Source organism: Ovis aries, chromosome 13 (genome assembly GCF_016772045.2).
Source record: "Ovis aries strain OAR_USU_Benz2616 breed Rambouillet chromosome 13, ARS-UI_Ramb_v3.0, whole genome shotgun sequence".
In the NCBI taxonomy this organism is placed as follows: domain Eukaryota; kingdom Metazoa; phylum Chordata; class Mammalia; order Artiodactyla; family Bovidae; genus Ovis; species Ovis aries.
The window spans coordinates 28,591,282-28,604,487 of NC_056066.1; the positions used below are offsets into that span (position 1 = coordinate 28,591,282).

The following is a 13,206-nucleotide window of genomic DNA, read 5'->3' on the forward strand; positions in this document are numbered from 1 at the left end:
CTGCACCGCTCATCCTTCTCAACCACGCACACGCACTAGGGCATTCCCCCAAGAAAACAGCTGGGCCGGAGTATAAATCAACATGTATTTCAACCTGGAAGGACAGTAGCATACCTCTTTCTGCCCAACTGCTAGCTGGGGGGCAAATGTTCCTTAAGATTCAAGCTCCTGTGCTCTGGCCCCCAGGTCTGTCCACAAGGGCTGCGACCTTCGAGGCCCCAGGGACAAAAAGCCACCAGCGAATCCCTAACAGAAAGAGATCACAGAAAACGTCCCATTCACCTCACAGTCCACATGCAGGGGACTCCCGGCTTCTTGGGGTACCTTCTCCCCAGCCTCTTGTGAGAATTCAAAGCTGCTGTCCATCTCCTTGTCAACCTGAAAGCCAGCCGTCTGGATGACCCTCTCTCCTGGTTCTCCCCACACCCGATGGCCCCGTGTCTCTTCCATCCTGACCTCTTGGTGCGGAGAGGTCTCAGGAACAGGCTCCAGACCTTTCTCTCAGCCTCGCCTTCCCAGCCCCCACACCCTTAGTCCTCCAGTTCTGTGAGTAATTTCTCCCCCCGGCCACTGACCCAGCCGTCTCCCTCCCATCTGCAGTGCTGAGTACAATGTTACTTGGTGTTCCCTCCGTCCATGAACCTGACACTCATCATCCATCAATTTTTCCTGCATCTCCAGGTGGTCCCTCCTGCAGGAGAGATGTGCATCCCTTCAGTGGGGAAAAGACCCCTGACCAACTGGAAAAGACCCCTGACCAATTTCAGTCACCCTGCCCCCCAGCACAATGCCTCAAACATATGCCGTCCAAAGTGGAAGCAGCCCCACCATGACAAGTGGATGGAGAAGAACCAACAGGAAGGTGGGGCTACTGGCTCCGCGTGCCCACAGCTAAGCATCAGGGGAGCCAGCGGCACACCCAGCTTTATTCCCTCCTGCATTCCCAGGCTGGGAGTCACCCCACAGGCACCTGGAAGAACTGCACTGAATGAAGGGGGCAGACACTGAAGGAATGGAGAATTCAAACCAGGCAGCTCATCTCCTGAAGCCTCTCCTGATTCCTCTTGCGGTTTTCCTCCTTTCTGTTCCAACAGGACACTCACTGTGAGCCCCTCTCTAATGATGCTTATAGCTGCTGCTATGAAAATGACAATGACAGTTTCTCACTTTAAAGTCACAAAGGGAAGGCCTGACTTTTCCTCACTTCTTACCTGCAGAAACATTGCTATCTATACCTCCTGTGTATCGTTCAACTCAATTTGACTCACTGACAAGTGACGTGCAGAGCTCAGACCTACATAAGGGGTGGAAAGCAGGGGAGGGGGAAAGAGGACATCTCATGCTTTGAACAAACTCTGTCCTCATCTGATCTTGACAAAGCTTGGGGACCTCTCTGGTGGTCCCATGGTTAAGACTTCCCCTTCTAATGCAGAGGGAGCAGGTTCAATCCCTCCTTGGGGAACTAAGATCCCCCATGCCTTGTGGCCAAAAATCCAAAACACAAAACAGAAGCAATATTGTCACACATTCAATAAAAACTTTAAAAATTATCTACATCCAAAAAAAAAAAAAATCTTAAGAAAAAGCTCAGAATGAGTGAGAGACAAAGTTCCTAGTTCTTCTGGTACATATCAGTCCAGGGAACCAAATGCCCATTTTTTTCTAACCCAGCAGACGATGCTCCTTCTCGCCTAAGATGACCCCCAAAACCCTCACTCAAAGTCTGTAACATGAATTGCTATGTACGAGCCAGGTGTCTTTTGCCCCAGAAAGATAACTCAGATTGTCTGGTGGGAAATAAATCTGAGTGCACAGGCTTGCACCAATATTCCCATGAAGTAATTAGCACCTCATTAATATGCAGCCCATCAATCTGCACAAGCCTCTAAGCAACTGAAATGCTGCCCAATTAACAGATTTCCTCAATAATTGATTACCCTAAACCCGCTGGCCTCAAAATTGCCGTAGGCTGATAAATTACACTTATCAAATAACATCTGATAGATGGCCATTAAGGGGTTCAGAGCTTCTCTCTCTCCTAGGTAAAGTAGCCTGATGAGGTCTGAAGTTCAAAGACCCTTGATTTTACTCTCAAAGAGTGTTCTGTGCTCTAACAGTGTCACCCAGTGGCAGAAGGCGCCGTCTGTGTTCAGAGCAGCTGTCGCTTTTTAAAAGAAGTATTTGTCACATGTGTTTCTTTACTCAACGGAAAAGAAGACCATTTTTGAGGAATTGCTCTAAGAAAACTAGCATGTGTAAATTCAAGAAAAACATGCGGCTGTCACATGAGGAGAACTCCCCTAAGTCCAAAATTACTTTGAAGCCTTTGGGGGCCAGGCAGATGTGTGCCCCTCTGAAGCCAGACATGCGGGAGGCCCCTGTGACCAGGGGGAGGTGCAGGTTTGATGTGAAATCTATTCAGTGTTCCAGGGCTGAGCAATACGGTCCCTCATGCCATCTGCTTTCCCGTCCACCATTCAGCCCTTTCAATTCTCAAAAGTTCGGCTCTCCCACAACAAGGAAAGAAAGCCCATTCTGTTCCAAGGTTGACTATCTGATTTTAAAAACTTATGAGGTGAAGTTTAATTGAAAACAATAAATTATTTATCTTCCTTATCTGTAACGAGAGAAGGCTAGACCAGACGGCCCTGAACTCCCTTCTTGGTTCTAACATTCTGAGAATACAGAAGAGTTCGGCTTATCTGGTGCTCCCACCACGGGGCTTCTGACCCAAGGCTGCGAAACTGGCCCCATCATCAGGGCCTGACGGACCCCGGGAGGGCACCCTTCTCATGTTCCATGCACGCCCCACCATGCCCTCCACTCTTCCTCATCCCTGTTCCCAGTGTCTGACATCTAGGCTTTCTGGTCCTGATGCGCCGTTACTCCAGAGGCAGCCACCCTCACTCCTAGTCCCTCGAGGAGAGTCTCAGTGGCCTGGTCCAGGGCTAGAGATGTCCACACAGGAGGGGGCATGGACTAGGCTTTATTAAACCAGAACCCCAGTCCAGGGAGCCCCTAGATACTCCAGTCAAGAACCACACATATATCATATATGATCAACAAAAACGAAGCACTGTTTATTCTTCTTTGTGTGAAACCACCTATATAGCAAGTATACGTTACACTACAATTAAATTAATTCGTCTGAATCCTAAACTACCCTGAAATCAAGCCACAGTTCAGCCCTTTGCTCCTTCTTAGCTCTTCTTGACATATCTTGGCCTTCTCTATAAATCCACTTTCTTCCGCCTACTCCCAACAAGCCCAAACACGTGAATTTCATACAGTCAACGACAGTTTTTTCTCCTCGCTGCCTTACATTTAGAAAATCACTATCTACTCTCACAGGCTATTCATAAGAAGATAAAATTTTGCTACTTCCTGTCTGAAGAATTGTGGGCAGTCTGTGACAAGAGGCTTTAACACGTACACATCCGTGAATCTGGTAATTCCACTCCCAGGAATTTACTTCAAAGAGATAATCAGACATGTACACAAAACATATGTATAAGAATATTTTATGTGTGGTTCATGAGAGTGAAAAAAGAAACCCCACTCAAATATCTAATAATGTAATACAATCCACCTTTAAAATCATATTATTAGAATAAGTAATGAAAGGGGAAATATTCATGATGGATCGAATGGGAGATAAACACCAGGTTCCAAAATAGTATGTCCTTTATTTTCTAATACGTGCATCTGCGTGAACAAAAGGTATCTGGAGTGTCCAAAGACCAGCTGTATTGGCATTGCCCAGGAACTCGCTCAGTGCACGTGCCCTGAGAAGCACAGGGGGAGTGCCCAGCGCAACCTTTTGAGGGAGATACTAAAATCTGCCCCATTGTACAGATGGGGAGATTGAGGCCCAGAGAAGTGAGGTAAATTCCCTAAAGCTGCAAAGCTTGCACAGCTAGCTCCAGAGTCCACACTCCACACCACTCTGCTCTAGCGCCTCTCTGGGATAGCTCTGTACCTCTAAATGTGCTCTGTGCTCCTTTCCCTCAGTCAACAACACGATGCGCCCCACTCTTCCTAAAGTTTCAGTGCTTCTGTCACAGAGCTATGGCTGGGGCGGGCAGGCGGGGGGCGTTACCCCAACACAGGCACCACCACTGACACACCTCATGGTGAAGATCTGCTTAACATCACTGAAATCTTTAAAAAGATGTTTTGACATAAGTGCACATTAAATACCACCCCCCATCAACAGAAATCCTAAAGCCCTTGAGTGGCAGCACGGAGCATGATATGGACTGAACATGCAAAGCTTTCCTGTCACCAGCAAGAGTGGGGCTGCCACTGGCCATTCCATAAACACCCGGGACAAGCCACCTGGCCTACTGTCTCAGAAATCAGGCAACTTTTGATCAATTTCTTTTACTCTTTTGATTCCTGCATTCAACATTTGCATGCATCAAAGTACTTAAATTTTATATAATGCTATTTTATAGTCATCAAATTTGTAAACACACAACACCAGCCTTTACCCACAAACTGAAAATTCCTGAATAAAGGCGCCTCCCTTAGCACATTTACTGGATATGACTTTCTAAGGTGTTAACACCTCGGAGACTACAAAGGGGATGCCCTGGGAAGATGTGGGTTTAGGCCTGGTCCCCGCTGAGAGGAAGGAAACTACACAGACCAGAAAAAAAAAAAAAACAACTTCCTGCTGAACTAGCTTTCAAAGCCCTCAAGCATTCCTGCTTTTAGAAACGAATAGTAATTTCATAAAATGGATGACCTGGTCCATTTTACGGGAAACTGAACAAGTATTTTCCAAAGAGGGGAGTATCTTCAAAAAGGACTTAACAGAGAAACTTTGAGCAGAGACAATCTGTTCAACTTCCCCGGCACCAAAGAGGAGGAAACAGAGGCCCAGAGATTCAAAGAGAAGGTGGCCAAGCCCGGACCATAAAGTGTGTGTCTGCCCCGGCTCCCACTTGGCTGGACTACACCACCTCACTCACTTCTGACTCCTATACTGAACTGTATTGAGTTTTCTAAATTCATTTCCTACTGATTTGGGGGGGAGGGTGGCACCAGCACTACCACCACCATTAACAGTACCTCTTGATCAGTAACTGGATGGCATCTTTGGAGATAATAATATGCTTCAGTTATAAGTATCCACATTTCCACCTGCTTCTACATCCTGCCGAATTCCAGAAGACTACAAAGTCACTGTGACGATTAAAACAACAAAACAAACAAAAACACCTCTTGTTACTTCCCTGGTGGGTCCAGTGGTTGGGACTCTGCGCTTCCGAAGTAGGGGGCATGGGTTCAATCCCTGGTCAGGGAACTAAGATCCCACATACATGAAGCATGGCAAAAAACAAAAACAAACAAACAAACAAAAAACCCATGCCTCTTAGGGTAGGAGAAGACAACTCATTTGCCTTTTTTTAAAAACCTGATATTAACATTGAGCAACTACAACACTGAAGAACAGTGACTGTTCAGACTCAGTGAGTGACTTCAGACATCTTCTTTGGCCTCTCCACTCACCATCTCATTCTTCTCCTACTAAAGCCAACCATTCCTCAAGCATCATTATCCAGGATCAAACCAAATCAATTACCGGAAAAGTAAAAATCTGCCTTACCAACAATGGGACAAGGAAAGACAGGCCTTACTAATAACCAACCCCAATATTCCATCAGGACATAAACTTTAGCATAGAACCCAGACACCAAGCCCATGCCTACCTCCACAAAAATGAATGACCGTCCCACTTTTCTCACTAACCTGTGACTGCTAATTATTTACCAAGTGGCAACTCTAACCCCACTTTAATCTCTTGCATCCTATATAAAAATTAAGATACCCAGTCACTGAAATGTACCTGCTTCCTTACCACATCCAAACCAGCTCTGGCCCCATTTCTCTAACCCCACCTTCAAGTCATCCAGCACAAGCGCACACCTAACTCTGCCTTTCCAAGAGAATTCCAGAATCCCAATGCTCTTCCAGGCCACACTCGCCCTGCTGCTAAATGAACTGAATCTCTACAATGACACGTGCATTCCTGGGGGCTGCTGGCTGGGGGGATTTGACACTCTTTTATCTTAATAAGTTACTAATAACATGAGGTACAGCAAGAGAAAACCTGAAAATTAAAGGTCCACTAACCTGAATCTTGACTTATTGCTTCTCCGGGTCTGTTTCCTTAGTGGTAAAATGACAATTATTCTATACTTTTACAACTTTTCATCTCAAATACACTATGCTCTGACTTCCAAAAACTCAATTACTTCACGTGCGAAATACAGCAGAGTTGCAAAAACCTCATTTTTCACTCTAAAGAGATTTTCATGTGAGAAACAATGGTTACAATTATGTGCTTTTCTGGATGGTTAATATGTTTCATAATTATACACATGTAATATCTGATTTTATTTCTCCTTCCACAGTGACAAATTAGCATGAGGATTGGGGCACGTCTCCATCTGGGTCTTTGGAATACTGTCTGGCGCTAACTAAACCCCAGAGAGCAGCTGTGTGCACAGCCCAGGTACTTTTAATTAAAGTCTGTTTTCCCACTTACTCCTCTTCTGGTTACCCGGTAGACTTTCTGTGAACAACAAATAGCCAGTCTTGTGATGAGGACACCAAAACCAGCATAGGGTTATTAAGCCAAGGCCAGACTACGAGTGTCCACTCCTTTGTACGAGCCTTGAGTCAGCCCCTAAAGATCTTGGAGGAGTGAGATGTGGTCCCTGCTGTCCAGAGCTCAAGGCCTGGAGGAGACAGGCTCACAATCAATACTGTGATATGTGCACCTTGAGGGTGGGAAGACCAGGCCAGTGTCAGGGATAAGGTCTTCCCAAGACTGTACCTCCTCCCAGCTCCAAAAGGAGGAAGGTTCTCCCCTGTGACTCCATCAGTGAGGATGCCCTGGACCACACTCAAAACCTGCCTGAAAGGAGCGGCACCACAAGGGCTCGTTTTTACCTCTCACAAGGACGTGGCATTAGGCTGTGCAAGGCTGCCTCGCAGGTCAGTGGTGTCAGGGGGGCACTGGGATCTTCTCACTGCTCTGTTCTGCTCAGCAGCCCTGGCATCTCCAGGAGGAAAGGCCGACTGGGAAGGCGCCCCCCCATCCGGCGTCCCTTTATCTGGGAGGGAGGCCGCTCCCAGAAGCCCTCTCACTGGCCAGAGCTGTGTCCTGTGATGACCACAGCAACAAAGGGCCCTGGGAAAATGGGGACACGGCATTCCAGCAGTGAAGGGGGGACATCTGTTAGGTAGACAATCAACTCTGCCACACACAGACAGTTATGGGTGGAATGGGTCTCCCCCAAATTTGTATCTTGAGGCCCCAACCCCCAATGTGACAGTATGCAGAGGTGGGGTCTTTGTAAGATGATCAGGTCTAAATGAAATCACGAGGGTGAGGCTCCCATGATGGGACTGGTGTCCTCATAGGAGGATGAGATAACACAGCTGGCATCTCCCCCCACCCCACCTTGTAAAGACTCAGGTGAGAAGGCTGCCTGCCATCTGTAAGCCAGGGAGAGAGTCCTCACCAGGAATCCCATCTGCACCCTGATCTTGGACTTCCAGCCTCCAGAACCATGAGAAATAAATGTCTGTTGTTTAACCCACTCAAGTCGTGTCAGACTATTTGCAACCCATGGACAGTGGCCCACCAGGCTCCTGCGTCCACTCAGCCTATAGCAGCCGGAGCTGACTAGGACACAAACCCAATTCAATTGTCTTCAAAGGCACTCCGGCCTTCTGAGGAGGGGCTCACCGGGCCCCTCTGGGTGAAGTCAGTGGGCACCCTGGCTCTCCGCTCCAAAGCTGACGGGGAAACTAGAGTACCAGTCGTTTCTCAGAAGTGTTCTGACATCAGAACATTCATAAGGAAAGCTACAGTGAGCAACAGAGACGGGGTCCTTTCAACGGAAACCCTTCCTTTTAATGGAAACCCTTTCAGCCTTCAGCTTCTCCTTCCACAAAAAACTCCCCTTTTCTAATGAAGGGGATTTTGGCAAAAGTTCAAACGTAAACACATTTGTCGTGGGAGGAGATGCCAGAACGAGGGAGTAAACCACACTGAGGTGAACTTTCTCTGCTTGAACTCCACACATTAACTCAGCTCCCCCAGAGGTTTGTCATTCTAGGTTGCCAGGCCTTACCGTGTTCCCTCAGGTTGTCTTGCAGTCACAGCAAAACAAAAACAAGGTGCCCCCAGCTCCAAGAGGCTGTCTCTGCAATCTAGACAGTGATTTCTTACCCCCTCCCTACCCCCGCCATCTAACAGGCCCACCCAACCTACAAACTAGATACAACCCCCCTTGGGCCTCCACTGGAGCTCTGACTTCCTCCATGTACAGGAACAGGCAGAGGAAAACTTTCAAAATAAGAACGGGGGGAAAATGACAGCAATCTACTTGGCAAGGAATACAGAAAAACAAAAGCCTGAAAACAAGGAGCCTGCATTTAAACCAGCAGGTCTCAGGTGCCACCATCTCTGAAAAGCCTAACATAACATAGCCTTTCTTCTTACTGGAAAGGAAGGGGGCTCGAGGTTAATTAGAAAATAGTCAAGATTTCAAAAATGTATCTATTCCGAGAGCATACAGAGGCCTCAGAGACATAGGCACTTAGCTTGACTGACAAGCACATCAATCATAACCCAGGTCCTACAGAAACTGGGTGATATTACTCATCTTTATTCCAACAAGATGGTTTAGGGATATTTATTTTCAAACATAAAATGTTTTATGTACAATTTATGACTACTTCAAAACTCTCATATTTATTTGGTAGCTTCCACCAAGGATATGCTCTCTTAAAATAAAGCCTTAGCCATCGCCCCTTCTTCCCTCCATCCAAGTATGCACTTACCAGTGTCTACAGCCCCAGGTCCTCAGCCAAGAGGGATTAGGACAAGTTCCATGAGTACTAACACATCCTCCATCAGGCTACTCACTCTGGCATCTCAATCAAATCTGTTGCTTACCAACAATACTGTTAAATTATACGTTTTCCCCAAGTCTTGATACATCCACAGCAGCAATACTGATTAAGAACAGGACAGGTGGTAACTAGCAAATGCTCTGCTCAACCCCAGTTGCATAGGAAATGGAGAACTCTGCTTCTCTCTCTCCCTGAAGTTACCCAATTTTGAGATGTTCTTATTTCTTTTGTTGCAACAGGACTCCTTACTCAAGAACTTTGCATCCAGAAACTTCCCATCAGCTTCTGACTTCTCTACAGCTCTTCTCCGGAAGTTCAGAACTTTGTATCTGTTTTAAAATCCACACACAACAGGAGCTACTGGTTAATTAAATGAAAAAGGCAAGGATAAAGGGCATATCAACACATTCATAATGAAAATTTCTCCTCTACTTAGAGCTGGTTATAAAGGAAATCATTCACAGCTTCCAGAAGAACAGCTATAAAATAATTTAACAAGAAACTACAGTTGTATCATGATAGCTAACTACTTCCCTGATGCCTTAAAAAAAAAATAAAACAAAGAATCTAAAAAGCTTAATTAAGACAGGATAGTTTTACCTACTTAAATGAAATATTCAAAAGCAAAATATAGCCAAAGGCCATGAAAAATGTTTCATTTAAAAAGTTTTCAAGGTAATTCAAGGAACAAAAATCACTACCCTTTAGTTTATAATCTTACAAATGCCAAACTAAGTATGAACCCAAGTATTTAAGAATCAAATTTAAAAATTTTAAATTCAGTCTATAGTACAAAATCTACAAACACAACGGTACATGTGATACGATAATTAGGAAGGCACTATCAACTTTATTTGGTAATTTCATCCATGAACCACTGGCGTTAAAATCATAAACCTTACTTTCTATTTATAAAATATATGTTAGCTTTGGGGGAAAAAAAATCTCTGAGTTACCACACTGTGTTTCTAAATTTCATTCTGTGAACCCTATACAAAAACCAATGTCAAGGACTCAGCTAAAGAACTTCCCTTCCATGCAACATTTAGACTTGCTCTCAAGCTGATAAACTTTCAAAAACACCTCAGATCAGTGCCTTCCAAACTTTTTTTTTTTTTCCTGTCTGTAATTGTCTTTATACACAGGGACCCAATAACAAGCCCACACTAAAACAAACTGAAGTAGAAGTTTCCAGAAGCAATACCAGCCTATATACACTCTGATAATTTTCACTATTTGGGGGGGGGGGAGGTAGCAGGGGGTAATGCTTCTTGCTTAGTGGCTCAGTTGGGTCTGACTCTCTGCAGTCCCATGAACTGTTGCCTTCCAGGCTCCTCTGTCCATGGAATTCTCCAGGCAGGAATACTGGAGTGGGTTGCCATTTCCTACTCCAGGTAATGCTTCTTGTGACCCACTAAATTGATTCTGTGATCCACTAATGGATGCAGCTTGGAAAATCTTATCCTAATTCATTTACTTAACTTTGCCACCAGCTGCTGCCAGCACTCAGGGTACTAGGGAAGACACCTGAAAATTTCCAACAGAAATGTAAACTGGAAGACAGCATGTATGCCAACTGTTACCATTCCCTCCAGATGGGAAACACTTAAGAACCACGACCTTTTAAAAGCTTATTTGGGCTTCTATTACTAATGCTGAAGCCATCATCTTCTCCTCTGTCTAATCTTTAAAATACCATTATTCCAATCGCTAAAGAATAACCTCAAATCCTTCTAGCTATGTGTGAATGAGAAAAGGAATACAAATTAGAGATTACTTGGAGAATTAAGTTTGTTCATAGTTCAGCGATAAGCCTTTTTCTCCATGATGACGAACATAGGGGATGGAGATCACCAAGGCGGTATTTTCTCCCCTTACTAAAGTGTTTTTTAAAAGCAGGTTCAACAGTTTCTCTATCCACAAATAAAATGATAGCCATAGTACAGCAATATTTAAAACCAACTTTATGGCATTTGCCTATTTGTTAAAAATTACAGTATAACTCAGCTTCTTAACACCAAAACAACAATTCTATTTACATATTTTTTAAGAAACAGGACAAAATCCACAGTTAACTGGAGTGAACGATGAGTAAGATGGGGCTTCCCCTGGTGGCTCAGTGGTAAAGAATCTGCCTGCCAAGGAAGGAGACACAGGTTCGATCCCTGATCCAGGAAGATCGTACATGCCGAGGAGCAACTAAGTCCGTGCACAAGTACTGAGGCAGTGCTCTGCAGCAAGAGAACCTACCGCAATGAGAAGCCCGCACACCACAACTAGAGAGTAGCCCCCACTCACTGCAACTGGAGAGCGCCTGCACATAGCATGGAGACCTAGCACAGCCAATAATAAATAACTAAATAAAATTATTTTAAAAAATAAAAAAAAAAAACAGTAAGAGGAAGTTCTCCAGTCCTGGGTACCTGCAACACAACTGTCCAAGGTCATCTACACCGACCACATGGGAACCGGGCCAGAAAATGGTAAGGGAGGCAACTAAGAATTGATCTGTTTTTCTTCCTGGTAAAAAGAGACGTGGCAGCAGTAGTGGTGGTTATGAAACAGGAGAAAGAGCTAAGCTTTAAAGTCTGAGGAGCCCAAAGCCAACTCTGCCACGTATTAGCTGGATGACCTTGGTTCAACAATATAAATACCTAAAATGATTACTCAATAAATATTAGCATGTGGGCTGAACAGTCCTAAATGTCCCCACATAGTGCATTTTCACAACACTGGAGGTAGATTCTGAGTGCCAGAGCGGCTGAGGCAGCAGTCCTCCACTTTTCTGGCTCCAGGAACCAGTTTCATGGAAGACAATTTTTCCATAAACAGGGGGCAGGAGTGGTTTTGGGATGATTCAGGGACATTACATTTACTGTGCACTTTATTTCTATTATTATTACATCAGCTCCATCTCAGATCATCAGGCATTAGATCCTGACAGTTGGGGATCCCTGGGCCAAGGCACTTATCCAAATTCACACAACTAGTCATGGAAAGGCCAGAGTTCAAACATAAGTCAACTCATTTCAAGACGTGTGTGGGGGCTGCCTTCTGAGCCTGGTTCCTTATCTTCCCTTCTCAGGGTTGCTGTTTAGATTAACATCTGCTAATAAGGACTCATCACTCCCATGACCCAGCATCTCAGCTGCTACCTGCGCAGGTCACCAAATATCTCAGGTGAGTGGGCTTCACCTATTCAAACTCAGAAACTTATCTTTTGTTCAGCAATAGAAACCTTATCTTTGTTTTCCTCCTACCCTCTCACTGCTCCACCCTTCAAACACACCTCCCCTACAAATACCTTTTATTAACCTTAGGAAATATTTCACCAGCACTGCAGGCAAGGGTACACAACACCTACCATGAGTATGTTTACTAAAGGAAGGGAGGTGAGTGTCTAACGTTTGTTAGGCAGGGCTGAGTTGTCAGGCTTCATTCAGAGCCAAGACAATGACAGACAGACAGCACAAAGGCTGGACTCAGAAGGCACGGCAGGAGCACCCCAGAACAATCACGAGGGTTAAATTGTATTTACCCTGTGAGGTCCTGACCAGGGACAGAATGAAGGCAGGAGAGCGACTGAGCCAGTTGTGGCTTGGGGATCCGGCAGGAATTAGAGGGGCAGAGCCTCAAATATGCCAGGAATTCTGCTGAAGGCAATAAACAATCTCATAGTGGAGGGTAGGCTGGCATTAAAACAGTTTTGGAAACAGGAAGTACCGGGACTGAGTGGTTAATGAGTGTCGACAGAACTTTTCAAAATGGGGTTACATTTCTCCCTTGCTTTCCTGTCCACCTTAGTTGGCAAATGCTACCTCCTCCACTTCCTTACTCCTCAAAAAGTGGGTAAACAGAAGCACTGACGGGCTGGTTCCATGAACAGAACCAAAGCACATCAAACAAGTTAATTTCACCAAGTTGATCAAAGACATGTCAATAATACAACATCACCCAATCACTGAATCCAGTCTGTTTTAAAAACAAAGAAATTAACCGTGCATGTGCCCTCAAGGTGTAACAAGCTAGCTATATATGTTAGACTTAAACTATTAGTTTTCATAGAAACAGTAGACAGTAAATGCCTGCATAGATCAGTATTTGCCAATTTAGCTCTTTGTTTTACACTATACATCCTATCACTAATTATATTATATACTTTCCAAGTATTAAGAATTCCCCAGTTTGGGTTTCCCTGGTGGCTCAGTGGTAAGGAATCCGCCTACCAATGCAGGGGACACAGGTTCAATCCCTGATTCGGGAAGATCC

The 13,206-nt window shown here is 44.9% G+C and overlaps 1 protein-coding gene across 5 annotated transcripts in view; it reads right to left on the reverse strand.

Annotated features, from left to right (window-relative positions):
• FAM107B (family with sequence similarity 107 member B) overlaps positions 1–13,206 on the reverse strand; it is a 73,057-nt gene that overhangs the window by 25,541 nt on the left and 34,310 nt on the right. The window contains exon 2 of one of the 5 annotated variants that reach the window (XM_042230569.1): positions 9,187–9,266. The exons of 2 other annotated variants lie outside the window; for them this stretch is intronic. The gene's annotated coding sequence lies outside the window, so the exon portion shown is untranslated. 2 more of the 5 variants (XM_060397377.1, XM_060397378.1) reach the window with 2 other exon arrangements.